This window comes from Lissotriton helveticus, chromosome 4_1, assembly GCF_964261635.1.
Source record: "Lissotriton helveticus chromosome 4_1, aLisHel1.1, whole genome shotgun sequence".
Classification (NCBI taxonomy): domain Eukaryota; kingdom Metazoa; phylum Chordata; class Amphibia; order Caudata; family Salamandridae; genus Lissotriton; species Lissotriton helveticus.
In genome coordinates this window covers 935,297,214-935,324,299 of record NC_136063.1, presented here as the reverse complement: position 1 = coordinate 935,324,299, position 27,086 = coordinate 935,297,214, and the positions used below count along the sequence as shown (strand labels likewise).

At 46.7% G+C, this 27,086-nt stretch overlaps 1 long non-coding RNA gene across 1 annotated transcript in view; it reads left to right on the top strand.

Moving 5' to 3' along the window:
• Positions 1–23,315, top strand: part of LOC144827381 (uncharacterized) — a 53,255-nt gene extending 29,940 nt beyond the window's left edge. Inside the window, exon 3 of the long non-coding RNA XR_013610163.1 lies at positions 22,872–23,315. This is a non-coding gene — a long non-coding RNA (uncharacterized LOC144827381). The remainder of the gene's footprint in view (positions 1–22,871) is intronic.
• The last annotated feature ends 3,771 nt before the right edge of the window (positions 23,316–27,086 follow it).

Sequence of the window (27,086 nt, the reverse complement as noted above, 5' to 3'; positions counted from 1 at the left end):
TGCTTTTATAACTTTTCAATTTTGGGGAAAAAAAGAAAAAGAAGGGGGGAGGGGATGAGTGAAAGGAAAAGAGAAGGGAAGGAAGTGCAACAGGGAATACATCATCTCATAGCAAAATCAGGCGAGAACAAGGGTAAAGAAAGTAATATAAGGTGATCATGGGGTATGTCTAGATAAAAACTCTGTTAAAGGGGACCATAGTAAATCACGTTTAATCAACAGAGGGATAGACGAAGCACATGCACGATCTAATCTGTGATGGTGACAGAGTAGGTTCCACCAAGCATTATAAACAACATTCGTAGTATCTTTCCAATTAGCAGTAATAAGTTGCAGTGAGATAGCAACAGAAAGGTCGATGAATTTACGTATATGATGCAGATTGGAGCTAATCCACCCAAAAAACAGTAGCAATATCAAAAGGAACAACAGTGGACAGAACATTGTTAAGTGTGGACCAAACGTTGGACCACAGTAATTTAACTCTAGGGCAGAGAAAAAACATGTGAAACAAGTCACTAGTAGCACAAGAACAAGATCAGCACATTTTGGAGTCTATTAGTTTGAATTTATACAGATCACTGGGGGTGTAGTAAAGTCTGTTATAAAAGAAGTAGAAGGTCTGTGTGGTGCTAGCAGAACGAGAAACGGAATGAATTTTAGACCAAATGGAGTCCCAAGTGAGCGAGGAAAAGGTGTGACCGAGGTCTGACTCCCACGTAAGTTCTAGTTGAGTTTTGGGCCTGTCAGTGGGAAAATGAGAGAGTAACTTATAAATAGCAGAGGCTTTGAAAGGGATATGGAAATTTGGTGGAGAGGTAAGAAGAGGGGGAGAAGAGGAGGGGGGGACATTCTGCAAAATAATAGAAGATAATGTAGGGAGAAGTGTGTGAAAGTGTGAGAAATATTTAGTGGAAATACCAAAGGAGTCACGGAGGTCCTGAAAGGTTAGTAAAGAGTCATTGGAAAGGAGTTGCCTGTAAGTAAAAATTCCTTTATCGATCTATTCCTTCCAAAAAAGTGCCCGATTGCGAAGTTGAGCGATTTGTTGTACCAGAGTGGAGTGTCAAAATGAAGATCAGAGGGTGAAGAAAAGGAGCGAAAAAGAGCAAGTGTTAGGGCTTTAGAGTGTTTAAAGATAGGATAGACAAACTTTTGAGGCGGCTGGGTGAGGTTGGTAGCAGTAAGGAAAGAGAAGGGGAGAAGTTGAGCTAATTACAAAGAGCTCCAAGCCGTTGCAGATGGGGAGGATGAATCCAGAAGAAAGGGCCAAATTTGTTTGAGGGAAAAGGCAGAGTAAAAGCGTGAAATATTGGGGAAATTAACACCGCCAAGATGTTTAGGTTGTTGAAGGCGAAGCAGAGAGACCCTAGCTTTACGCTTGTTCCGTAGGAATTTAGTGAAGAGACTATTGATGGATTTGAAGAAGAAATGGGGGAGAGAGATAGGAAGCATAGAAAGACAAAAGTTGACTATAGGAAGGAGCATCATTTTGATAGTTGAAAGACGACCCCACCAGGAGAGGAAAAGGGAAGACCAACGTTCTATAAGAGAGGAGAGTTTTTTGAGGATGTCAGAGTGGTTGATTTTAATAGTTTCTCTAAGGAAGTTAGCGTATAAAACACCAAGACATTTAATGAAACCAGGATTCCACTCAAAACTGGAGCCATGAAACATGTGAGAGAGACAATACTTGTTGAGAGGAAGAACCTCTGACTTATCGATATTCAGCTTATAACCGGAGACAGAAGAATAATCCCTTAGTAAGGAAAAAAGCAGGAAGGGCGATGGCAGGGTTTGAAATATAAAGCAAAATGTCATCTGCATAAGCAGTGAATTTAATTTCCACCTCCTTATAAATAAAACCAGAATAGAAAGGAGATTGTCGAATCTTCTCAAGAAAAGGTTCCAATGCCAAAATAAAAAGTAGAGGGGATAGCGGACAACCTTGTCTGGTTCCTCTGTGAAGGGGAAAATAAGCAGATTGTGTACCATTAACCCAGATAGAAGTAGAAGGGCAAGAATAAAGTAATTGAATATATTTGAGGATAGTGGGGCTAAAACCATGCCAGCGAAGCGCACCAAACTTAAAATCCCAATTAACACGGTCAAATGCTTTCTCAGCATCCAAGGTAATAGCCGCAATTGGAGTATCCATTTTGGCAGAAAGGTGAATAATATTGAGGGGTCCTCGAATTATCAGTAATAGACCTGCCTCTTACAAATCCAGATTGATAAACATTAACCAAATCGAGAATGATCGAGTTGATACGTAGAGCTAAGAGTTTTGCGTATATTTACAATCGGTGTTGATAAGGGAAATGGGTCTATAGTTTTTGCACAGGGAAGGATCTTTATCTTTCTTGGGGAGAAGAACAAGCATTGCCTGTGTAAAGGAGCCTTTGGATGCACCGGTAGTGAGAAAATGATTGATTAATTGGAGCAAATAAGGAACCAAAACAGTCTTAAAGTGGAGAAAGAATCATACAGTAAAGCCATCTGGGCCAGGCGTTTTATCTTTGGGGAGAAGAGAAAGAGCCGCAAGAATCTCTTTTTCTGAGATAGGGGCATCGAGGGAAGAGAAGTCCACCAGAGGGGCGGAAGGTTTGGGGATAGAGTAAAAGAAGGAGTCTATTTGTTCAGCAGAGGGATTGGACTCAGGCGTGTAGAGGGTAAAGTAGTATTGTACAAAGCAATCAAGAATTTTGGCATCTGAGGATTGGGGAGAGCCCTGCGGGTCCATAATCGTAACAATTTTAGATTTTTGTTTCTTGATTTTGAGGTAATTCGCCAGAGCCCTACTAGCCTTGTTGCGACCACCATAGATTTTGGCATTAAAGTGGAGAAGCTGATTAGAAGCAGAATCCCAGGAGTGTTTATTAAATTGCATTCTAGCTTTAATAAGAGAAGACAGTGAGTCGGGAGAGTTGGTGGTAAAATAAAGGTGTTCAAGCTCCTTAATGCGTTTAAGAAAAGAGGATGCCTGAGCAAGCGCCGTCATCATTTTACGTGACACAAAATCAATAATACAACCACGAGCAGCAGCCTTGAAGGCATCCCAAATAAAGTGGAAATCAGAAGAGGTACTTAAGTTGTTAGTAAAGAACTCATCCATGAAGTGTGTGAAATGAACAGTGAAGGTGGGGTCAAGTAAAAGTGAGTTGTTAAAGCGCCATCGACGGGTCTTGGGGGTGGGGGAGGGGTAATCCATTTCCAAAATATTAGGGGCGTGATCGGAGATGAGGATAGAGCCTATTTCAGAATTGGTCATGAATTGAAAAGCATGATGGGAAAGAAAGATATCATCAAATCGGGAATGGGCAGCATGCACAGGAGAAAAAAAGGAAAATTCCAGAGAATCAGGGTGAGAAATTCTCCATGAATCTATTAGGCCTCTAGAGGAAATGGATCTGTGGAAGGATTTTTGCATTTTGTTAGGAACATAACGTGCTTGGGATTTGCGGTCCAGGAAGGTGTCCATCAATTGATTGCAATCCCCCCCTACAATCATATCTTCATTACCATTGGAGGAGAGAAGGGAGGAAAAATCGTTCCAAAAGGACGGATCAATACCATTGGGACCGTAAACATTGCAAAGGGAGAGATGAACATCATTAACAGTACAATCCAGAAGCTACCACCTACCATTATAATCAGCAGTTTCTTTGTGTATCTGAACAGACTGGGATTTGTGAAATAAAATAACAACCCCATTTTTATGATTAACAGCCGGGGAGCAGAAAACTTCCCCGACCCATTGTCTGCGTAACATAGACAACTCTTGTGTAGAAAGATGCGTTTCTTGCAAAAAGGCAATTTGACATTGTAAACGGGCAAGGTGAGACAAAATACGTTGTTTCTTAATAGGGTTGCGGAGACCGTTAACATTCCAAGAAATGAGTCGGAAACCCTTCATAGGAAGAGAATGGAAATGGAGTAGAGAATAAGAATATAGCAGTTATGGAGAGAAAACAGGAGAGAAGATAAAAGAAGGTATCTAGTAACAAGCTTGGTGAAGTGAAAGGAGAAGTGAAGTAACCAGCAAGGAGTATGAGAGAGAGGCAACGAAGAGAAACAATGCATTACCGCCATAACTGTTGAAAATAGCAATGTGTGTGTACATAAGCGGCGTTCATTTGTGTTCACAGTACCCCTTGTTGTAAGCAGAACGGATATCGCTAAAACACTGACTGTGTTATCCCGCTAGCATAGACCCATGCACACACGTACACGACAGCCATTTTAGGTATCATGGTCTCCTTGTTCACGATCGATCATCAGCCCCTTCCCTGACCCTGCAAGCTTCCCCCATGCACCCTGACTGCCCCCGCTCTCACATGCACAAGTCATGAGCCCTCCCCTCCCCCATGACTCTGTCTCTGAAAATCGCACCCCCGCGCCTGACCAACACCTCCTTTTCCTCCATGAATACCCCTCCTTTGATGACCTCTTCCTCCGAACCTAATTGTCTACATGGACCGCTGGTCACCTCCTTAGCCTGAGGATACAGTTTATTGCCCACTACTGTATGCACTCGCCTCTCTTAAAAAGAGCCACTATTGATCATGACCTCCCCACCCCCTGAGATTCGATCAGGAGCACACATTCCAAAGGAATCAGCAGAACACTCAGCTGCATGACAGCCCCCTCCTATTGTATGGAGGATAAGGGCCCCTACTGTAGCCACGTGTTGGAATATCTTCGTACTTCACAATGTCTTGATTGTAATAAAGGATGCCTGTGTGCCACAAACCTGTGTATAAAAGACGAAGCCTCAGAGAAACTTGTTAGAGCACCTCCCGAAGACACTATGCGAGTGTCCCAAATGACATGCTCTCCTCATGAGAAATAAACCTTTTTCCTTGTCTTCCTGCTTCCAGTGCCCGTCTCTTCATTTGGTAATTATTTACGATGGAAACTAAGAGGCGCCTTGCGCCAGCAGCCTGGGCATCCGGTTCGTTATGGGCTGACTTTTCTACAATTGGCGCCCAACGCGGGGCCCATCAGCGACATAAGGTCCAGTAAGAGAGGTCCAGACGATGAGGTGAACATCTAAATGATTGGAGTATACCTGCCTTGAGAGGGCCCTCGTCCGGCTGCCGATTGAATGAACTTCACCGATTCCGAACGGACCTCTCTCAAATGACCTATTGTCCTGACTGGAATCCCACAGGAATGCTGCGGTAAAAACATGGAGAAAGAGAACGATCGGGCGCTGGAAAAAGGAAGGCGAAGAACTGTCCACATGATCCGGTCCGGGTAAGGTCGTGACACACGACAAATTGCGAAATTGATTGATTGATTGTTTGAAAATACTAGTATTACTTATTGATTGTCTCTGAGAGATTCTCTATTTGCAAACAAGCACAGAGTCGCCATACTCTGTTTAGTCTTTGCAGATAGTGAAGGATAGGTAATGCAGACTTTTGTCCCCATTGTAATCCGTCATACCTATTTTTCTCCCCATTGATTGATTGTTTGAATCGAGCATTGAATTGTTCGAAGTTGGTTCTCTTAAGGATCTTCTCTGCCTGCAAACGGGGAAGAATAGGAATATTCTCTCTCCCTTTGCAGATAGTGAAGGGTAGGTAACGCAAACCTTTAACACGTCGTACCTATTTCGTTCCTCATTGATTGATTGTTTGTCCGAGCATTTGACTGTTTGGAAATTGGTTCTTTTTGGAGGTATTCCCTGTTTGCAAATAAACGTAGGAAAATCTTTGCAAGTAGTGAAGGGTAGGTAATGCGGACCTTTGTCCCCCGTTGTAATCTGTCATGCCTATCTACTCCCCACTGATTGATACGCCAGTTTCACCCGGACCATTTACTAGAGGTAGGTCATCTGGCCCGACCAGAGAGCACCCCTAGTGAAAAGGACATATGTAATAATAACGAAGTGATCACTGTATCCTGTTAACAGAAACTTTAGCATGAAACAACCTGGAAAGAAAGGAATAGGAGAACGAAATCAGTAGGCCACTGATGAACTTTTTATTAAATAACGAACAAGGAAACGATAACAATACTTAATGATAAAATCTATTATTGTCCTAGAAACAAGAAACGTTAGAAATAAGCCCGTAATAAGAAACCTGAAAACAGTAAGAGAAACCAAGCGTGGCATTGCAACGGCCACAAGGCAACGAGGCTTCATCGCCCCTCACTGCCCCAAACATGTCTGTCCCACCGCCTGCCACGCCCAATAACGGCAACCTGAGAAAGATACAAAGCAACAGACATCCGCCCCCATTCTGGAAACTTCCAAAGTGCAACAGGTTTGCGGCTACGCCCAGCCGGAAGCAACACATATAGGGCGGGTCCTGCTGCCAACCGTCGGCCGGAGATCATCACATAGGGTGCAGCCGGAGGAGAGGCCGAGGCCGAAGGGACCCGGCCAAAGGGACTGCTACGACAACCCTGGAGAGTTGCAAGGGGGGGAATGTCCGTGTCCTCGACCCCCCCCCTCTCTCTCCCAGTCTGGACCAGCATCCATGGAGGGCCTGGGAGTGGAGAGGCCACTGCACGAAAGGCCCAGGAGAGGCGTCACACGCCAAGGCTTACCCCACCGGATGAACCAAGGAACCCGTTCCTGGGGCCAGGGCGAAGAGCGTCCGGCCGCCATCCACCGGAGGCCCGGCCCGAAAACATGCCAGGCGCCACTTCTTTCTTCAATAATGGCTGCGACAACCCTGGGGGTGGATGTCTTGCACATGCCTCCGACCCCCCCGTCCTCATCGCCTGGTCCGGCCATAACAAATGTCAAGCGAGACGCCGTAGGGTGCACCGGGAGGGAGAGGCGGCGCGAACGAGCCTCTCCCACCTCCTCAGGTGGAGGCTCCCCAGCTGCGCCCTCAACGCTCCACGCACCCGGAAAAGGGTTCATCCACTGTGGCGATGCTGCAACACCTCGCCCGGCAGGTTGGAGCCCGTCCGCTCATTTGACCCCGCGATCGCCGGTAGCTGCCGAACTCTCAAAATGGCGATCGACCTGGCAAGAGCGGGCCCAGCATGAAGGAATGGCCCGGTCACTTGTTGACTCCACCATCATAGTTCTCCACGACCTTGAAGATTCTAGAGGAGCCGCGGGAGTCCCCGACCCCCGCAGATACCCCCGATGGGGAATGACTGCCATGATTGCCCACGGAACGGTGGAAATGTAGCCGCAGGACGTCGGCGCTCCCATGCTGTCGCCAGCCTCAGTTTGAATGACTAGAATCCTGCAGACTACAGTTCGGATCAGTTCCGGTGAAAGCACAGTATGACCCGGTAGGAACATTGTTGCCTCCCTCCCCTTTTGACTGATGGTTCAGACCACCGATCCTTTCTTTTATCCTTTAATGGAACTTTTGGACTGCCAAAAGAAGCTCTGGGCCAACCACGAGTTAGTAGAGATTTAGACTATGCCTGGTTCTGCCTGACTGCACCCAAAATGGCGCCGATGCAAATGAAACTTTCAACTCCTTGTTGTACCCCGATTGTTCAGCCCTGGTGTCATGAGATATGTATGCAGGTTTTTTAACCACATGGATTGATATAGGATGTGTACTGATTATATGTTCGGACAATTAATTGATTCAGGATGTGTACTGTCAGTTCGGGAAATGAATTGATATGGGATGGGTACTGGTTATATGTTCGGACAATGAATTGATATTGGATGGGTACTGATTATGTGTTCAGACAGTAAATTGACATCAGATGGGTATTGATTGAACATTCGGACAATGAATTGTTGTTAAGTTTGACGCATCATGATTATTGAAAGTTCGAAGCCCAACACTTATGACACTCGCTCACACTGAAGTCTCGACATGATTTTATTACACTTTTCGCACTTTTTATTATGAAATAAACGACCACCGACTCCATTAAAGTTTTTCACTAATAGGTATCCCCACATATACAGTTCCAGCCTGCTCCGTGGCCGGCCCACGGGGTTGTAGGCCCGTATTTGTGCACCGACATTCTTATTAAAGATTTTTGGAGAAAGCAAATATAGTTGTCCCGCGTAAATTGATAAGTCTCGAATGAATGATCACTATTTTCGATATAACTAAAATATAGGTGAAATGACTCAGCTCGATTAGATAAGGGTAAAAGGGTATAGTACGCAGAAATACTGCAAACATGAATGGTCCAGGTTTTTGTTGTATGTACTTTGCACATTTTTGTACAGCCTAAAGCAACCGCTAAAAGACCCTGGAATTCAGTCTATACTTTATATGCCACCTGTATCAGGAAAATTGTGCTAAAATGGCCCTAAGTTGCTCCGAAGGAGTGCCATCTGGCCTCCCTACGTACGATCCGTAATACCACACTTGGGTGACCTATGCTATCCACCGGCCTCCGATAATCGTCTCTCCCACACTAAAAGGTTCATCTGGGCTTAAATGCCGAGTTGGCAAGAACTGCGTTCCGTGGAGATAGACCGAGTATGTAGTAAGTAAAAGCCTTTTTCGGGTTTATGCGCGCTGATGTGTTTTTAAATGTTGCCCCCGCCCCCTTCTTTTTCCCTCTTTCTGCAGGTCACTTTGGAACATCGATTAAAGATACGAAAAGGAAAATGGTGATCTAACGAACGAAGAGACGGGAAAAAGGCGTTTGATTATGGTACCTAACCACGACAAACCCCGAATAATGCAACCAAAAATGACGTACAATAATAAATACATTCCTACGGTTAACTAAGTAGGGAAAAGTTTAGGGTATTTCGAGGTAAGGTTTACCCAAGCATCCTCCGCCGAGAGGACTAGGGATATTGCCAATATTTAACACCTACTACCTCCTTTTTCGCATCCTCATAGACATGTAACTCAAAGCTGCCCCATTGTTCTCCAACTGACACCAACCGTTGTCTCAGCCTGGAAACGCATTTGCTAAAAATGACTCGAATAAACCACCGTAAGCATTAGCCCGACCAGGTTAGTTCATGACCAATTGCCAAAGGCGTAAGTGTGTACAATCAAAGCCACCAGTAAGGGCAGCCGACGGTTAAAAGAGAAGAAAAAAGGTAAAAAGAGCTTAGGATGCTAAGAATGCACAGCATACAGAAAGGGATAATTTTGGCCAATAACTGTTTTATGTTTTGTCTTGGATTTTCGTACATAATACATGTACTGTCTTCTCCGCCTGAGTTTGTGTATATGTGATGCATGGATCTACGTCATCCCTCTGTCTGTATTTCCGGAGTACTTAATCCCTGTTGTTCTGTGTGCACTGGATGGCCCATTATTGTACACGTCTCTCTCTCTCTCGCTCCATGCCATGCGTGTACAGAATGGACCATTTAGAGTGCAATCTCTCTCTCTCTCTCTCTCTCTCTCTCTCTCTCTTTCTCTCTCTCTCTCTCTCTCCCTCACTCTCCCTCTCTCCCTCTCTCTCTCTCTCTCTCTCTCCCTCTCTCTCTCTCTCTCTCTCTCTCTCTCACTCACTCTCTAAAACCCCCTTGTTCCCTCTTTTTCTTGTAATAGTAACGTTGTGCCCCTCCCGGCACAACACCTAATTGGGTTTACTCGAACACAAAGGTGTTTGGAAAAATTGACAGGAACTAAAACGACTGTAACTTGCCATGTTACTACCTCTCCTTTCTGTAAAACAATAGAACCCGAGTTGGTCATGAAAGAAAGGACGGGTCAGACGACTAACGTCCCCTAATCTGGCCTTTATAGGGGGACTATAACGTCAATGGCCTCCTGTTTCTCAGTTCGCTAAAAATGCAATTCCCAATGCACAGATTACTTCGCTCCTCTGCACTTAAGTGTGGATGTCCAGAGTACCCCACTTCTCCCGATTGACCCCAGCTCCCTGCCCAAAGCGTCCCCGTTTCCCCCGATTAACCCCAGCTTCATGTCATCTACCCTCGAAAGCGAAATTGACGACCTTGATTAACGTTCACTCCCCAAGAAGAGCATGTTTTACATGCACCCCCTCCCCCTTCTTCATGACGATAACGCCCCTGCTTGCAAGAGTTAGCCGACCCCGAAGGGAGATGTAAGATGGTCGATACTTGGGTTAAAGGGAAGGACGAGTCTCTACATAAGGACTCGATTTTGAATTTGATGTAATACACTGTGTATAAAAGTCCAACTTCTCTCATCGTATGTCGCGAATGAACGCTAAGCAGTTCTATGAATTCAATAAGCAATGCCCTTCTACAGACTCCATAAGTGACGACTTCTGACTGTGACCGATGAACTTATTCCCCACCTACAGAGGAGTGGGGACGGTATTGAAATGTATAAATGTCTTCTCCTGCCAGTCTTTCTAAAACTTTGCTTTTATACTCATTTAAAGATATAATAACCGGAGGAGAGGAGCTGGACGTGACGCACAGCCTGGCCACAGATCATGAAGCACATGTGACCGCAACCAAAGGTGGAGCTGCAGAGCAACGAGACGCGGGACGAGGCACAACTCTCAAACTCGGCAGATGAAAGAATGAAGGGCTACCTTGAAGCCCTCGACTTGCTGACCCACTCGTGCCTGAAGTCCCCGTCCCCTTTTTAGTCCGACTGATGGGCCTGCCTGCTCATTGTCCTTTGCTCCCTTGGTCTCTTGGTGTGTTCGAAGATCTGGCCCCACTCCGCCCTCTCTTCCCTCGATTAACCAACAAACTCTTTCATATAAACTTTTGACTATGGAATGGGATTTTGCCACGGAAAAAGAAAGACACGCAGGTGCCCAGCATGAGGCACCCCTAAGAAAATGAGTTAGGAAACAGGACTGTGATCTAACAGCAGAGGACTGATCGCACCCTGCAACGCGTAAGGATGATTCCGAGCTGGACTTATAGCTCCACCGCCGGTGCTCAAAAGCGCCAACGAAAAGAAACGGACTACCAGAGTCTACCAGTGGTGGCTCGTCGTTGAAAAAGACATTTTTCACTAAGACCCCCCCCTTCCTGGACTTTCTACCCACCCCTTGACTAGTTGTTTACATCGAATTGCATTCCTCCCTCAATTTTTATTGCTTATAAAAATGTTTCGTCGGTCACCCATGTATCTAGCTTCCCAAAGTACTGATAAGACCCGAAGGTATCAGATTACTCTTAATTAATGTCATCGGAGAAAAAGTCTGAACTTGATTCTGTAATGTTTCGGAAACCTCTTTTCTTGACTCCGACTCAATATTATGCCGATCTCTAGGCTTGTATGAAGAACCCAACAAATGTAAACTGACATGTAGTGCATTCTGCCTATCGCATCGACTACGTAGAAATTGAACTCGCTTATGTAAAAAAGCGGCGACTGTTGAAAATAGCAATGTGTATGTACATAAGCGGCGTTCATTTGTGTTCACAGTACCCCTTGTTGTAAGCAGAACGGATATCGCTAAAACACTGACTGTGTTATCCCGCTAGCATAGACCCATGCACACACGTACACGACAGCCATTTTAGGTATCATGGTCTCCTTGTTCACGATCGATCATCAGCCCCTTCCCTGACCCTGCAAGCTTCCCCCATGCACCCTGACTGCCCCCGCTCTCACATGCACAAGTCATGAGCCCTCCCCTCCCGCATGACTCTGTCTCTGAAAATCGCACCCCCCCGCCTGACCAACACCTCCTTTTCCTCCATGAATACCCCTCCTTTGATGACCTCTTCCTCCGAACCTAATTGTCTACATGGACCGCTGGTCACCTCCTTAGCCTGAGGATACAGTTTATTGCCCACTACTGTATGCACTCGCCTCTCTTAAAAAGAGCCACTATTGATCATGACCTCCCCACCCCCTGAGATTCGATCAGGAGCACACATTCCAAAGGAATCAGCAGAACACTCAGCTGCATGACAGCCCCCTCCTATTGTATGGAGGATAAGGGCCCCTACTGTAGCCACGTGTTGGAATATCTTCGTACTTCACAATGTCTTGATTGTAATAAAGGATGCCTGTGTGCCACAAACCTGTGTATAAAAGACGAAGCCTCAGAGAAACTTGTTAGAGCACCTCCCGAAGACACTATGCGAGTGTCCCAAATGACATGCTCTCCTCATGAGAAATAAACCTTTTTCCTTGTCTTCCTGCTTCCAGTGCCCGTCTCTTCATTTGGTAATTATTTACGATGGAAACTAAGAGGCGCCTTGCGCCAGCAGCCTGGGCATCCGGTTCGTTATGGGCTGACTTTTCTACATAACGAGTTGTAGAGGGAGAGTCAAAGTTGAAAAGGAGAAAAGAGAAAAAAAGCCAGTACCACAGTACAAAAGGAGAGAAGGGATGTGTTAGGAAACTGGTCTAGTCCGCTTTCTATGGCCATGCTTTGCCATCACATGACCTTCCTGTTGGATATTTAAGATTAGCCCTGCCCATGACCCAGTGCTTGGTATCTTGTAGTTTTGGGTTCCAGGTTCCGGGCTGTTGTATTTGAATCCCGCTTGGTTGGGTTCACGAGCTCGTGTTCCCTTGCTAGTTTCCTTCCCTTTTTGTTTGGTTTCAAGCCCCTGGTGCCTACATCCAATCCCTGTCCCCTTCGTATTTTTTTGCATCTCCCTTCCTCATCATTGGACCTTGTCCTTGGAACCCGTTTTTGCTGTTTGTTGTTTATCGTCGAGGGACTGCTGGGGCTCCAGCCCCCTCGGACACTTACTAAAAGAAGAAGCGTGTTGCTTTTGGACGTCTCCGGAGACACAGCAGGATTGCCAAGGAAGACGCCGCATGGAGACCGAGTAGCGCGCTTGACTTCCGCGTCTAGTCAGCCAGTCCTCGTCATTGTGGGCTGCTTGGTCGTTTTCAGACGCGCTGAAGACGCTGAAGACACAGACGACACAGACGAGCGCTTTAAGCGCCGGTAGCAGTGTTTTTGTTTTGTTTGTGTCCACTTCGTCCCTGGCCCCTATATTCAGCAAAAGTATTGTCTCTAGGGTTTTTTTTATGACCTTAGTAAGGCTTTTTCCCCCTAGTAGTCCGTTTTGTTTTGTAAGTCCCTGGGTAAGGAGTGTTTTTCTGGAAACTCCCCTGGACTAAGAAGCACTGTAGCAGACACTTTGTTCTCCCTGCTACCAGGACCTCCCAAAGCCGATCCTGTATTGCAAACAAGTAAGGAGGTTGTGTCCTATGTATGGCAGAGTGTGGTTATAGAAAGGAGGGAGGCTGTTAAGTAGGTATTGGGGATTGTGAAGTAATTGTGTGTATTACTCTTTAGGTACAGAAGCGTGGAGGTGGTGGCGAGTTTTGGTCTGCAGTCCAGGTTGGGGTGAAGCCTTCTGACGTCTCCTTCCCTTGTTTTGTTTTCCCATCCCCTGTCCTAGGCTCCGGTGTCATCTCATGGTTACATACTTCATGAGTGACATTTGAGTCAGGGTAGTGGATTTGGCCATTCTACGTTCCTGCAGTGTTTGGGCTAGTGGAATCCAACAGGATGAATATCAGGGAAAAAATGAATGAAGCAGAAAAACATGAAAGAAGCCAAAAAATAAAAAGAGGGAAAAGAATGGGTAATGAGAAGGAAGGAAAGTGGGAGCCAATCGCTACCCTAAAGGAGACAGCAGAAAGAAGGATGGCAAAAGAAACCAAAACGGTTCCAGCCATACAAAACAATTAACGAGAAGAACAATGAAGTGAGAGCGGGAGCAACAAGAAAAGACGACCGCACAAGAAGAAAAAGGTCGAAAACACGGTCCGAGGAGCATGAAAGAAGAGAGACAAGAGGATGTAAGTGGAAATTACAAATAGAACCTGGGACCAAGCACGACAATAAGAACAAATGAAGGAAACTTACAGAACAGTTATGCAAGGACAGCAGCGAACTGGGATGACGGAAACGAACAACAGAACAGTACGATGAGGGAGCAGACAATTAAAACACAGGGAGACGAACCTAGAAAACAACAGAATCAAAAAATGAAGTAACATGAAGAGAAACAACAAGTCGTCACATTAGCAAACAATAGACGAAGCACAGAGAAAGAGACATTATAAGGTTAAGAGCTGCTTTGTTCCATGGAATCTTCTCTGTGGGAATGGATGAATGTGCGGAGATCAGCCGTATCCTCAAAGCTAAAAGTCCTTTCTTTGTATGTGACCTTGAAGAAACAGGGATGAATAAGACCGTATCTAGCGTTCATGGAACGAAGCGTGGGCCTCAAATCCAGGAATTCTTTCCGATGTGTAGCAGTCTGTTTGGAGACATCCTGAGAGAAAAAAAGTTTATGGCCTGACCATAATAACTGCTTGTGTTGTTTGACTGAATGTAAAATAGCCATAAGGTCAGAGTAAAGAAGAAATTAAGCAATGATACCTCTAGACTTTGATGAAGAAGAGGAGTTTTTAGGGCCAAGATGGTGCGCCCCTTTAATATTAACATCCTTAGGCAACCTAACAATTGGTAGGACTTGTGTCTTCAAAAATAGGATGATGTCGGACCCCTCCGAATTCTCCGGAACACCATAAATGCGCAAATTATTGCGCCTATTATGATTTTCCAAGTCCTCGGACGTTTTCTTGAGTACTTGAACCTCCTTGGTGAGGCTATCTAGCCTGGCGGCAACATCCTGAGCATCACTGATTTTTTGTTCTACTTAGGTGACCCTTTTATCAAGATTGGACCACTTATCGTCCAACCTCTGCAGGGTAGCAGTAGTATCCGCAATAAAGGGCGGATTAGACGAAGTTCCTCCATGAGGTCCTCCAGGGTGACTGGAAGCGGAGATTTAGAAGGAGATGGAGGGTCCTTCTTGAGACGTTTGCCCATAGTCGTTGGGTCCTTGCGTGAGGATGAAGCTGCGTTAGAGGCTTTTGCGCTGTGCACATGCTCCATGATGGCGAAGTTAGGAAAACCAGCGTGAGGCAAAGGACAAGGCAGATTAGCGTGAGGTGAGGGTTGATAATTCCCGAGGGGAACTGAAAAAAGTGGAGACAAAAAAACCCCAAGAAGGAACAATATACAGCTGTGGCAGAGAACAGCGCAAAAATGAAATATTGGTGGTCCCCAGAGAAGTCAAAAGCAGGCAGTTCACCAAAGAGGCAAAGTGCTGAGGTAAGGATGAGAGGCAGGAACCAGACGACAAAAAAAGAATGCAGGAAAGCCTCAGAATGCCTCAAAATATGTCAAATGCCTCTTAGTTCCAATACATTATGATAAAACACAGTTATGAGGCCATATTCTGCATGAAGGAGCAGTAGGAGGATGTTTAGAAAAAACGAAGAAAAAAGAGAAAACAAAATGGCGGCCGTGTCCGAGGTAGCGACATTTATGTTTAATTCGACATCAAAAAACGCATGTTCACGTTCAGAAACATACCCATATGCTGGGGGGCTGTTCTGACACTCAAATCAGCCGTTTCCGCCCAGAAACGCCGTCTGGAAGCGGGTCCTCCGTAATTGAAGTGCCGCCGAAATCGCAGAGCTCAGGGGGGAGCGGCCATCTTATCCGCCGCGTCGCGCGTCCTCTGGACACTGGAGGTTTGAGTTGACTTTTCACATTTCCAGGTTAACTGTATACCTTAGACCAGGCTGCACTTAACTTCAAGGCACCTTGCTGCACTGCGTGGAAGGGAAAGGTCAGGAACGCACCGTATTTAACTTAATATGGCGCATTTCTGTCTTTTCCCAGCACTGGCACACAATGTGCTGCCTAGTTACAACACAGGCACCCTTGCACCTTGCATTGTTAGAATGATTGTTTTTTGTGTATGAAGGGAGAGCTTCCTGCACACAAACAATCCCCTGAGGTATTTTCCTCTTTCTATATGTGCTGCAAAATGCAGTACACATGGAAAGAGGAAAAATGTGGAGAAATAATGATATTTCTACTTGTTTCACCTCCCCTGGGAATGAATAGCAGTTGTGATACATTCCTATGTCTAGCATATTATGGTAAATCTGAAAATGTGCCAAAATCCATGGGTGTTGCATCGGAACACCCATGCACCACCCATAGAATTCCTCCCTGGGGCAGAGTAACGCAATGCATTGATTTGCGCTGTGTTGCGTTATTCCGGATTTATCAAGTGACTAGTGACCACACAAGGTGGCGTTGTGTGGCTTCATGAATCACACTTAACGGTTGCGCCGATTTTGCACCCCGTTGTATGGTGCAGAAGCGAAACCACCCAATGATAAATATGCCCCAAGATATTGGTGATTTAATGTAAATCCGTTTAGCAGTTTTTGAGAAATTAAGGTTTGAAATATGTGTATCATTCACACCAAGGAGGATCATCATTCACACTAAGGAGGATCCATCAATCATATAGATTAAAAAATAAATATCTAATTGGCTGCCCCTCCTTTAACAAAGATGAGACAGCAGCCATTTCAGGATTTGAGGACATAGTTCCCAATTCTACAAAACAGTTATAAAAAAACATGTAGGGGGCAGGGTAGGGATACCCTGCCTCCATAGGCCTGATGAAAGAGTCAGAGAGGGATTACCCTTCCTGCAGATCGAAAACCTATATTTTTTTTATTCGAGCTGCAGATCCGTGAAGGATCACTGGATCTGCAGCATTGATTACGAACATTGTAACTATGAGCCGCACAGGGATGGACATGGTTTGAGGGTCAGCTTTTTTATGAGGGGGCATGTAGCACTCTCTCTTGGCGTTTTTAGATCCGATGGGGTTGCTTTTCATGAAATGGGGAGGGGATACCCCCCCCCACCCCCGATTGAGCCTTGTTAAGGCACAGGGTTTCCCTTCCTTAGCCTTTTTTTTTACACCTCAGGGACCTCATCCCGGGGGTCGATTGTATTTAGGTGGAGCCAGGGAGAGCGCATGCATTGCATACACATTCGCTTACAAGACAGTTGTTTACAACAAAGGGCTTAGAGCCCGCCCACTGCTTAAAACTTGTTGGCTTCAGTGTCACTCTCCTTTGCTGCCCCTAATTGGCCAGTGAAGGACAAGCTTGACTTCCGTTTGTTTCTGTTAAGCATGGACCAAGGACAGATTGATTCAGGTTAATTAGTGCCCTTCTGCTGCTTGTGTTATTATTGAGGTACTATTTCTTCTCACCCCTCACTTTCCCTGCCCCTGGGTGGTCCTCCCTCCTCCCCACACCTTCCTTGTTCTTCTTTTCCTATACCTCCTGCTGTCTGTTATTGCTGCCCCTTCCCCATGCTTCCCTTGTCTTGTTCCCCTCCACCCCCATTTTCTTTAACATATTTAACAGCAGCGTGGCCTGCTGTGCAACATGGCGGTCAATGCGGTCGAGGCTGGCTGCACTACACTGCTTTTTTTCTGATTTTAATGTGCTGTGTTTGCCTGTGAGTTGAATACCATCTCTGTAGACACTGTCACAGTGTCCAAATGAAAACAAGATTGACAAACCCTTAAATCCATCACTGGACTGGATATCACTGTTATTTCCATTTGCCACACACAAAGCAGGAGTGTGTGCTTGAACTGCTACAGTAAAAGAGAAGCATGCTTGAGATCAGACTAAGTTTATTAATCAGCCTACACCCTTTGCAATATGAACTTGCAACACATTGTGTAAAATATATATACAGCCAGCTGTAAAAAAAACTATGATCTCATAGCTAGCTTACATAGCCAGATATTCTGCAGTTTGCCTTTAGCATTATCTAATTCGCTAGCAGAGATGGTCTGCCCTAGTTTCTTTCGCTCCGAGTCAGTATCATGTGAACCCCCATGTTGCCAGATTGGGCTGCCATCTTTACACCCACATCCTATGTGATCGAAGTCGCCAAAGCATTAGCCTATATACAGCTGAATCATAAGCCCCTCTGTGGATAGTGCCACATCGCTGAAGAAATATCTGTCACACCGCTCTTTATCAGGGCCAGCCTTTCTGTAGACCCCTATAGTTCCTACAGCAAAGAAAAACAGTGATCTACAAATTCTTGAAACATTATTGCAGAAGCTAAAGCATTTCCATTTCCCTTATAGCAATGTGTTTGTGAAGTAATCACAGGGCACAACATAGCATGATAAATACATGGGCCCTTATTTATGAAGAGCTTGCGCCGTCAATGCGTCAAAAATAATGACGCATCGCCGGCGCAAGTCATGCGCCATATTAATGAAGTGACGCATCTCTGACGATGCGTCACTTTCAACCCTCTGCGCCGGAAAAACCACTACGTCAAAAAGCCCTGCGACACGTAAGTATTAATTTATGCAAGGTGGGCGTTACACCGTAAAAACCTGCGCAAATGTGACGCATCCACATTTATGACTTTTCCCACTTTTGACGCATCCGCAGCGGAAATGGCGCAGCGTTGCGGTTGCGTCAGAATCGGTGCGCCTACAAAATGGGCGCGTAGGAAATGACGCATCGGCACATACAAAGAGGAGAGGTCAGAGTGGACATTGCTGCAACTATCCCTACAGCATGGAGGTGGTAATGCTGCGACTAGCAGCCAGACGGAGACGACTAGCACCAGGAATCCCACCACAATCCCCCGGCCCACAAAATCCTCCCCCCCAAAGGCAACGCCGGAGAAAGGAGCGATTATTCCGTCAAAGGAGTGTCCTGAGAGGCCTCAGGGATGAGGAGGTCATAAGTCTATTCCGTCTCAAGAAGAGGACCATAGAACACCTCCTAAGACTCATTGGACCAAGGCTAGAGGTTACAACCAACAGGCCTACCAACATACCGCCACAGGCCAAGCTGTGTTGCATATGCTAGCGTCGGGCTCCTTCCAAACAACATTTGCCAAAGTGGCAGGAATATCCCAGCCAGCTTTCTCAGCATTCCTACCCACTGTCCTGGATGCCATTATCCATCTGACACCCCGCTACCTCCGTTTCCCCAACAACCCACAACAGCAGATGGAGATCAAGCAAGGATTCTATGATATAGCAGGCTTCCCACATGTGCTGGGTGCCATGGACTGCACACATGTGCAATTAGTACCTCCTGCAGCAATGGGACATCTGTACATAAATCGAAAACATACTTATTTCATCAATGTACAGGCCATTGTGGATCACTGTGGACTATTTACAAATGTGCTGGCCAAATACCCTGGCAGTGTACATGATGCCTTCATATTCCGGAACTGCATTATTAATGACCGCTTCAGGAATGGCCAGTATGGCAATGGCCTACTTGTAGGTAAGCAAAAGAGTATGATACAATCCAATCCAATCAATCCAATGAGAAATTTGTATAGCGTGCTACTCACCCAGAGGGCCTCAAGGCGCTTAAGGGGGAGGGGTTCGCTATTGATCGAACAGCCAGGTTTTGAGTTGTTTTCTAAAGGAGAGGTGGTCCTGTGTAAGACGGAGGTGGGTGGGGAGGGAGTTCCAGGTCTTCGCCGCCAGGTAGGAGAAGGATCTTCCTCCCATGGTGGCTCTTCGGATGTGTGGAATCGTGGCGAGGGCTTGATTGGATGATCGCAGTTGGCGGGTGGGAGTGTAAAAGGTTAGGCGATTGTTGAGGTATACGGGTCCTAGGTCATGGAGGGCCTTGTGTGCGTGGGTGAGGAGACGGAACGTGATTCTCTTGCTGACGGGGAGCCAGTGAAGGTCTCTTAGGTGTTCGGGTATGTGGCATAGTCGAGGTATGTCCAGGTTGAGTCGAGCGGAGGCGTTCTGGATGCGTTGAAGTCTTTTCTGCAGTTTGGCTGTGGTTCCGGTGTAGAGGGTGTTACCGTAGTCCAGTCGGCTGGTGACAAGTGCTTGGGTGACCGTCTTCCTTGTTTCAATGGGGATCCATCTGAAGATCTTTCGGAGCATGCGTAGGATGTTAAAACATGATTATGAGACGGCGTTGACTTGTCTGGTCATCGAGAGGGAGGAGTCTAGGATGAAGCCCAGGTTGCAAGCATGGTCCGTTGGTTTGGGTGCGCTGCCACCAGGAGTCGTCTCAGGCAGAGGGGGATGATCCTAGGATGAGGACTTCTGTCTTGTCTGAGTTCAGTTTTAGGCGGCTGTTCTTCATCCACTCGGCTACTTCTTTCATCCCTTTGTGTAGGTTGGTTCTGGCGGTGGTTGGGTCTTCGGTGAGGGAGAGGATTAGCTGAGTGTCGTCCGCGTAGGAGATGATGTTTAGGTTGTGTTGGTGTGCGATGGATGCGAGGGGGCTCATGTAGACGATGAAGAGGGTGGGGCTGAGTGATGATCCTTCTGGTACGCCGCAGATGACTTCGGTGGCCTCTGATCTGAAAGGGGGAGGCGGACTCTCTGGGTTCTTCCAGCGAGGAACGAGATGATCCAATCCAATGCCTTATCTTGTATCCCGACGTTTCTGAGGCGTTGTACTAGGGTGCGGTGGCAAACCATGTCGAACGCTGCGGAGAGGTCCTGGAGGATGAAGGCCGCTGTTTCCCCGTTGTCGAGTAGGGTTCGGATGTCGTCTGTGGCTGCGATGAGGGCGGTCTCGGTGCTGTGGTTGGCTCGGAAGCCGGACTGAGAAGGGTCGAGGGAACCGTTAGACTCAAGGCAGGTGGCGAGCTGCTTGTTGACGGTCTTCTCTATGACTTTTGCGGGGAATGGGAGGAGCGAGCTGGGGCGGTAGTTCTTAAGTTCGGTGGGGTCTGCTGAAGGTTTCTTCAGAAGGGCGCTGAGTTCGGCATGCTTCCAGCTCTCCGGGAAGGTAGCGGTGTTGAAGGAGCAGTGGATGATGTCCCGGAGTTGGGGTGCGATGGCGGAGTCGGCCTTGTTGCAGATGTGATGGGGGCATGGGTCGGTAGGCGATCCAGAGTGGATGGAGTTCATCATGCGGATGGTGTCTTCGGTGCTGATCGGGGTCCAGGTGTGGAGGGTGGCGGTGGGGGGTTTCGGTTCAGTGGTAGGGGCAGTGGTCTGGTCGCTGAAGCTGTTGTGCATGTTTGCGATCTTGCTTTGAAAGAACGAGGCAAGAGAGTCGCAGAAGTCTTGAGAGGGAGTGATGTCGTTGTTGCCGGCGCTGGGATTGGTGAGCTCTTTGACGACGCTGAAGAGTTCCTTGCTGTTGTGGGCGTTGTTGTCTAGTCGATCCTTAAATGCGGACTTCTTGGTGGTGCGGATCAGCTGGTGGTCTTTGCGGGTGGCGTTCTTGAGGGCGGTCATGTTGTCTGTGGTTGGGTTTCTTCGCCAGGCTTTCTCGAGGGTGCGGCAGTTCTTTTTGGAGTTCTTGAGGTCGTCGTTGAACCAGGAGGCTTTTTTGCTTCCTGGCTTGTTGGGATTGTTTTTCAGGGGTGCTAGGTCCTCAGCACAGTGGGTGATCCACTGTGCGAGATTGATGGCTGCTTCATTTGGGTCCGTTGATCTGGCGGGAGCGTTTTGATTCAGTGAAGTGGTGAGCTGGTCTGCGGTAATTTTGTTCCAGCGTCTGCGGGGTACCTGTTGCGGGAAGTGGTGAGTTGTGTTCTTTCTGAAGCTGAAGTGGACGCAGCTGTGGTCTGTCCAGTGGAGTCCGGTGGAGTGGCTGAAGGAGATGTGCTTGCTGGAGGAGAAGATTGGGTCGAGCGTGTCCGGCGTAGTGGGTGTGGGTGTTCACCAGTTGTTTGAGTCCGAGATTAGCGAGGTTGTCCAGCAGGGTGGTGGTGTTGTTGTCATTGTTATTCTCCAGGTGGAAGTTGAGGTCCCCTAGGAGAATGTAGTCAACGGAGGGGAGGGTGTGTGGGCTGACAAAGTCAGTGATGTCTTCGCTGAATTGTGTGCGGGGACCTGGGGGTCTGTAAATGAGGGTGCCTATCAGTGTGGTCTTGGGGTCGGTGTGTATCTGGAAGTGAAGGTGTTCGGTGGCTGTGAGGGTGTCGTCAGAGCTGGTCGAGATGTGGATGGTGTTCTTGTGGACGATTGCGATGCCTCCTCCTGTTTGGTTGATGCGGTCCCTTCGGATGATCTTGTATCCGTCCGGGATGGCTATGGCGATGTCGGGCGCTGATGAGGCGTTCATCCAGGTTTAAGTGAGAAAGGCGACGTCCGGAGTTATGGTGTCGAGTAGGTTCCATAGATCAATGGCGTGTCTGTGGACCGAATGGGTGTTGAGCAGGATGCACTTCAGGTGGTTGTTGTTGGAGCTCTGTTTGGCGTGTGCAGTTGTAGTGTGCGTCCTGATGCAGCAGAACTTGTAAGCTTGGCAGGTGAAGGGTCCGTGGGTGCGTCCTGGGGCGGCTCGGTGGCAATCGGGGAGTCGGCCGGTGTTGAGTGCAGTGAGGGTTGCGGCGTCATATGTTTTGCGGGAGGGATGGCCTCTGCGGGAGCCAGGGGGTCTAGCGCTGGGCGTGGTCCAGGCACGGACGGGCGCAGACGGGCTTACCTTTGGCGCGCCTTCAGCACGCATAGGGCGCGCCCGCTGCGCGTGAATGCTGTGCGTTTACCACACTGTCATAAGTGGAGAGTGGAGGGGGGCGGAGCGAGGGAGGAGCAGCTGGGAGGCGGGAGCGGGGTGGCGAGGTCCGGGGATGCTGGAGGGAATGGGGCCACGGGGGAGCAGCTGCAGGGAGCGGGGAGGGTTAAGAAGCACAACAAATGGCACCAAAACAATGCAGGCGAGATCGGGGGCAGAATCTGGCACAAATACAGGTTAATAAACAATATCGATACGATACCAGGCACAATTGCAGGCGAGATCGGGGGCACAAGTAAGGCACACCAGGGAGCGAGTGGAGCAACCGGTTCTGACCAGGTCAGGACGGTCACAATGCACCATCCATGCTGACATACTGGTAATATTGCTTAAATGACCCATTAATGAGGTCATAGATGGAATAATGTCGTAATAGTATATACATAATCATAAATATCAGGTCGTGTAGAGCCACATAGGGTGTCAATCCATGTCCTTCAAAATATGTGTCCATTTTCATGCATAAATATGTGCAAAAGGTGTCTTGGATGTGAGTTACTGGGTGTGTTCTCTGCAACATCCATGCCCAATGGACACTGCCATGTGAAATATTGCACACAACATATGGCCTGTAGTTTACCTGAACCATTTCAAACATTTCATTGTTCCTTCTCATTTTTTTCATTTCAGCTGACCAGGGATATGGCATCCAGCCGTGGGTCATGACACCTCACGGAAACCCACAGTTGCCGCAGGAAATAGCCTACAACCAGGCACATTGCAGGACAAGAAACATTGTAGAACGGACATTTGGTCTGCTGAAGGCCAGGTTTAGACGCTTGGACAAGTCTGGTGGACGAATGTTGTACTCACCGCAAACAGTCTGTAAAATCATATTGGCATGTGCAATACTGCACAACATATGTGTGCTGACAAAAGTCCCCTGGGATGAGGAACCTGAAATAAATCCGCAAATGCCGGAGGATGACCAGGAGGATGGCCATGCTCCAGCAAACCAAAACACAGCAGCAGGCATCCGCAGACGTGCCAACATAGTGCGTAATTTTTTTTAATAATGTGAAAAATAACATTATCAACATGCATCTTGAATTTTGTTCACACAAATAAAAATACATCAACCAACATTTTCTAGCTTGTGCATGATTATTACATCAAAAATTTACAATGCAAGTTGCATGAGAATCTCATATGTGGAGTATATACATTAAATTGACTCTCATGTCTGGAGGCTGGCATCAGACATACATCTGCCCACACATCCATTAACATTGAACTGCCTTGCTATTTTACCTGCAATGGCCACACTTAGCAGTGTCTGGCCAACACAGGTACCCTGGCACCATCGTGCATGTGTGTCTGTGTGCAGGGTACGAATGCATATGTGTATGAAGGTGACCCTTCCTGGACAAAAAGATACCACCATGCAACCCAGCAACCATAGTGCAGGTAGGCAGGCCGGCCATTGTGAGTCAGCGCAGAAGCACAGGAATCTCCCATATCTCATAGATACAGCACCTTCCCTCCCTATTTGCTTGCTGTAGGGAAGTGCAGCAGGAATGCATGCTGTACTTTCCCACGGCAAAACATCATAAATGAGGTTCAAAACTCACAATTGTCAATAAGCAACATTTACCATCCAGATTTAGGGCTTCACAATATGAAAAATGCACAGGTGAAGATGAGCCCACATAATGAAATCTCACAGCAGGAAAAAAAATTCAAATATACTTGTATGTTGTAAAGTCATGCTGAACCAAAAGAAATAATAGGACAAACATTACATTCATAAATATGTTACACAGTGTTTGCCTGAAAAAATATCACCATCCATGAAACAGTTGCTCTCAGAGCTCCCCCAAGTTTGCATATTTGAAAATATGGGGCAGGCACATAAATGAAGTTTGTGTATCATACTTCATAATCTGACCCATGCATTCCTGACGCTAGGCACAAAAGTGACGTATTGATCCCATGCATTCCTGACTCTAGGCACAAATGCCTACGTCACAATCTGACCCATGCATTCCTGACTCTAGGCACAAATGTGACGTTAGGTCTGCCTACGTCACAATCTGACCCATGCATTCCTGACTCTAGGCACAAATGTGACGTTAGGTCTGCCTACGTCACAATCTCACCCATGTATTCCTGACTCTAGGCACAAATGTGACGTTACGTCTGCCTACGTCACAATCTGACCCATGTATTCCTGACTCTAGGCACAAATGTGACGTTAGGTCTGCCTACGTCACAATCTGACCCATGTATTCCTGACTCTAGGCACAAATGTGATGTTAGGTCTGCCTACGTCACAATCTGACCCATGTATTCCTGACTCTAGGCACAAAAATGACGTATTGATACCATGCATTCCTGACTCTAGGCACAAATGCCTACGTCACAATCTCACCCATGCATTCCTGACTCTAGGCACAAATGTGACGTTAGGTCTGCCTACGTCACAATCTGATCCATGCATTCCTGACTCTAGGCACAAATGTGACGTTAGGTCTGCCTACGTCACAATCTCACCCATGTATTCCTGACTCTAGGCACAAATGTGACGTTAGGTCTGCCTACGTCACAATCTCACCCGTGTATTCCTGACTCTAGGCACAAATGTGACGTTAGGTCTGCCTACGTCACAATCTCACCCATGTATTCCTGACTCTAGGCACAAATGTGACGTTAGGTCTGCCTACGTCACAATCTCACCCATGTATTCCTGACTCTAGGCACAAATGTGACGTTAGGTCTGCCTACGTCACAATCTGACCCATGTATTCCTGACTCTAGGCACAAAAGTGACGTATTGATCCCATGCATTCCTGACGCTAGGCACAAATGCCTACGTCACAATCTCACCCATGCATTCCTGACTCTAGGCACAAATGTGACGTTAGGTCTGCCTACGTCACAATCTGACCCATGTATTCCTGTCTCTAGGCACAAATGTGAAGTTAGGTCTGCCTACGTCAGAATGTGACCCATGCATTCCTGACTCTAGGCACAAAAGTGACGTATTGATCCCATGCATTCCTCACTCTAGGCACAAATGTGACGTTAGGTCTGCCTACGTCAGAATGTGACCCATGTATTCCTGACATTACACAAGGCCCAAAAGTGACTTAGGTCATCATATGTCATAGTCTGACTCAGCTGAATATACTAACACCACAAATTTACACACAAACATTTAATGTGCCTGTTGAGACACTTACATGCTAAGCATAAATCACGCATCTTCTGCCCAGCGTCAAAAATACAGCAGTAAGTTTCAGCAACAACATTGACAGATAAAAAGAGCAATGCGCCATTAATGAAGATTGTGACGCGTGCCAATAATGTCGCATCGGTGAAAACTGGTCGCACCTTAAGGGGAAAATATGTCATCAGTCAGCCATGCTCCAAATTAACGATGCAACATAATAATGATTTGTTCGAAGGCCAATAATGACGCATCGGCAATAACTGGTCGCACCGTAAGGGGAAATATGTAATAAGTGTACCATGCTCCAAATTAACGATGCAACATAATAATGATTTGTTCGCAGGCCAATAATGACGCATCGGCAATAACTGGTCGCACCGTAAGGGGAAATATGTAATCAGTGTACCATGCTCCAAATTATCGATGCAACATAATAATGATTTGTGCGCAGGCCAATAATGACGCATCGGCGATAACTGGTCGCACCATAAGGGGAAATATGTAATCAGTGTACCATGCTACAAATCAACGATGCGACATAATAAGGTTTTATTCGCAAGCCAATAATGACGCATCGTCGGAAACGAGTCGCATCGCAACAGGAAATGATGTAACCAGCCTGCCATGCTCACAAACAGGAAGTTAATTTCAACTTTCACTTTCTATTTCACTCCTTATTAGTCTCTGGCAGGTGTAGGAGTGTGTTTGGCAATTGCTTGAGTGTTGTGTCCTGTTTTGAAGTTGTTTTAGTGTGTGTGTCTTGCTTACTGTCTCTAAATTGTCTCTGTACTGTTCTGTATTGTGTAGCTGTCTGTTGTCTGTAAAGGGGTGTCTGTTTGTTTAGGGGTTTTAATAGTTAGTAATAGGGGGATACGTGTTCTGTCTTGGGGTTTTAATAGTTAGTAATAGGGGGATTAGTGTTCTTTATTGGGGTTTTAATTGTAATAGGGGGATTGTTGTTCAGTAAACATTTTTTTTGTAGCTTTTACAAAGCGTGGCTTGTGCTTTGTCACAATGCCAGCCAGGTCCAGGAACCTCACTGAGCAGGAGTTTGGGGGGCTAATGTGGTTGATACTCCAATACCTCCCAAATATGATTGGGAGTGGAGGCAGGGTACTGCAGGGGTACCCAACCCAAGAAAGAAAGATGAGGTGGGAGAGGGTGCGGTACCAGATGTTACGAATCTTTGGAGTGGACAGGACCCTGAGACAGTACAAACATCGGTGGGCTGATATTATCAACCGTGAGCAGGATCTCCTGGACCACCTTGGAATTGAGGTTGACGGAACAATTGGTAAGTCAACTTACATTAATGTCATGTATTAACAGGTGTTTTTTAAGGTAATGCTATTCCATTTTGTAACAATAGGGGCCACACTGACGAGTCCCTTGCGCCGCTGTAACATCAGATGTAGTGACGTTCTGGTAACGCAGAAGCCTGAGTGATATTTATCATGCCGGAATATGCCACTCATTGAGGCATAATGCTGCATGATAAATATACGCCCTTTCAATGCATTGTTCTGTGTCAAAGGGGCGTGCAATGGGTGTTGTTTTGGCTTTGTCCACCAACATCCATGGCCTTTTGTCACTGCTCCAGGGGCCTTCTTAATGAAGACCTTGTGCCGCCGGTGCGTCACTTTTAACATGGGAAAAAGTGAGGCACCAGCGGC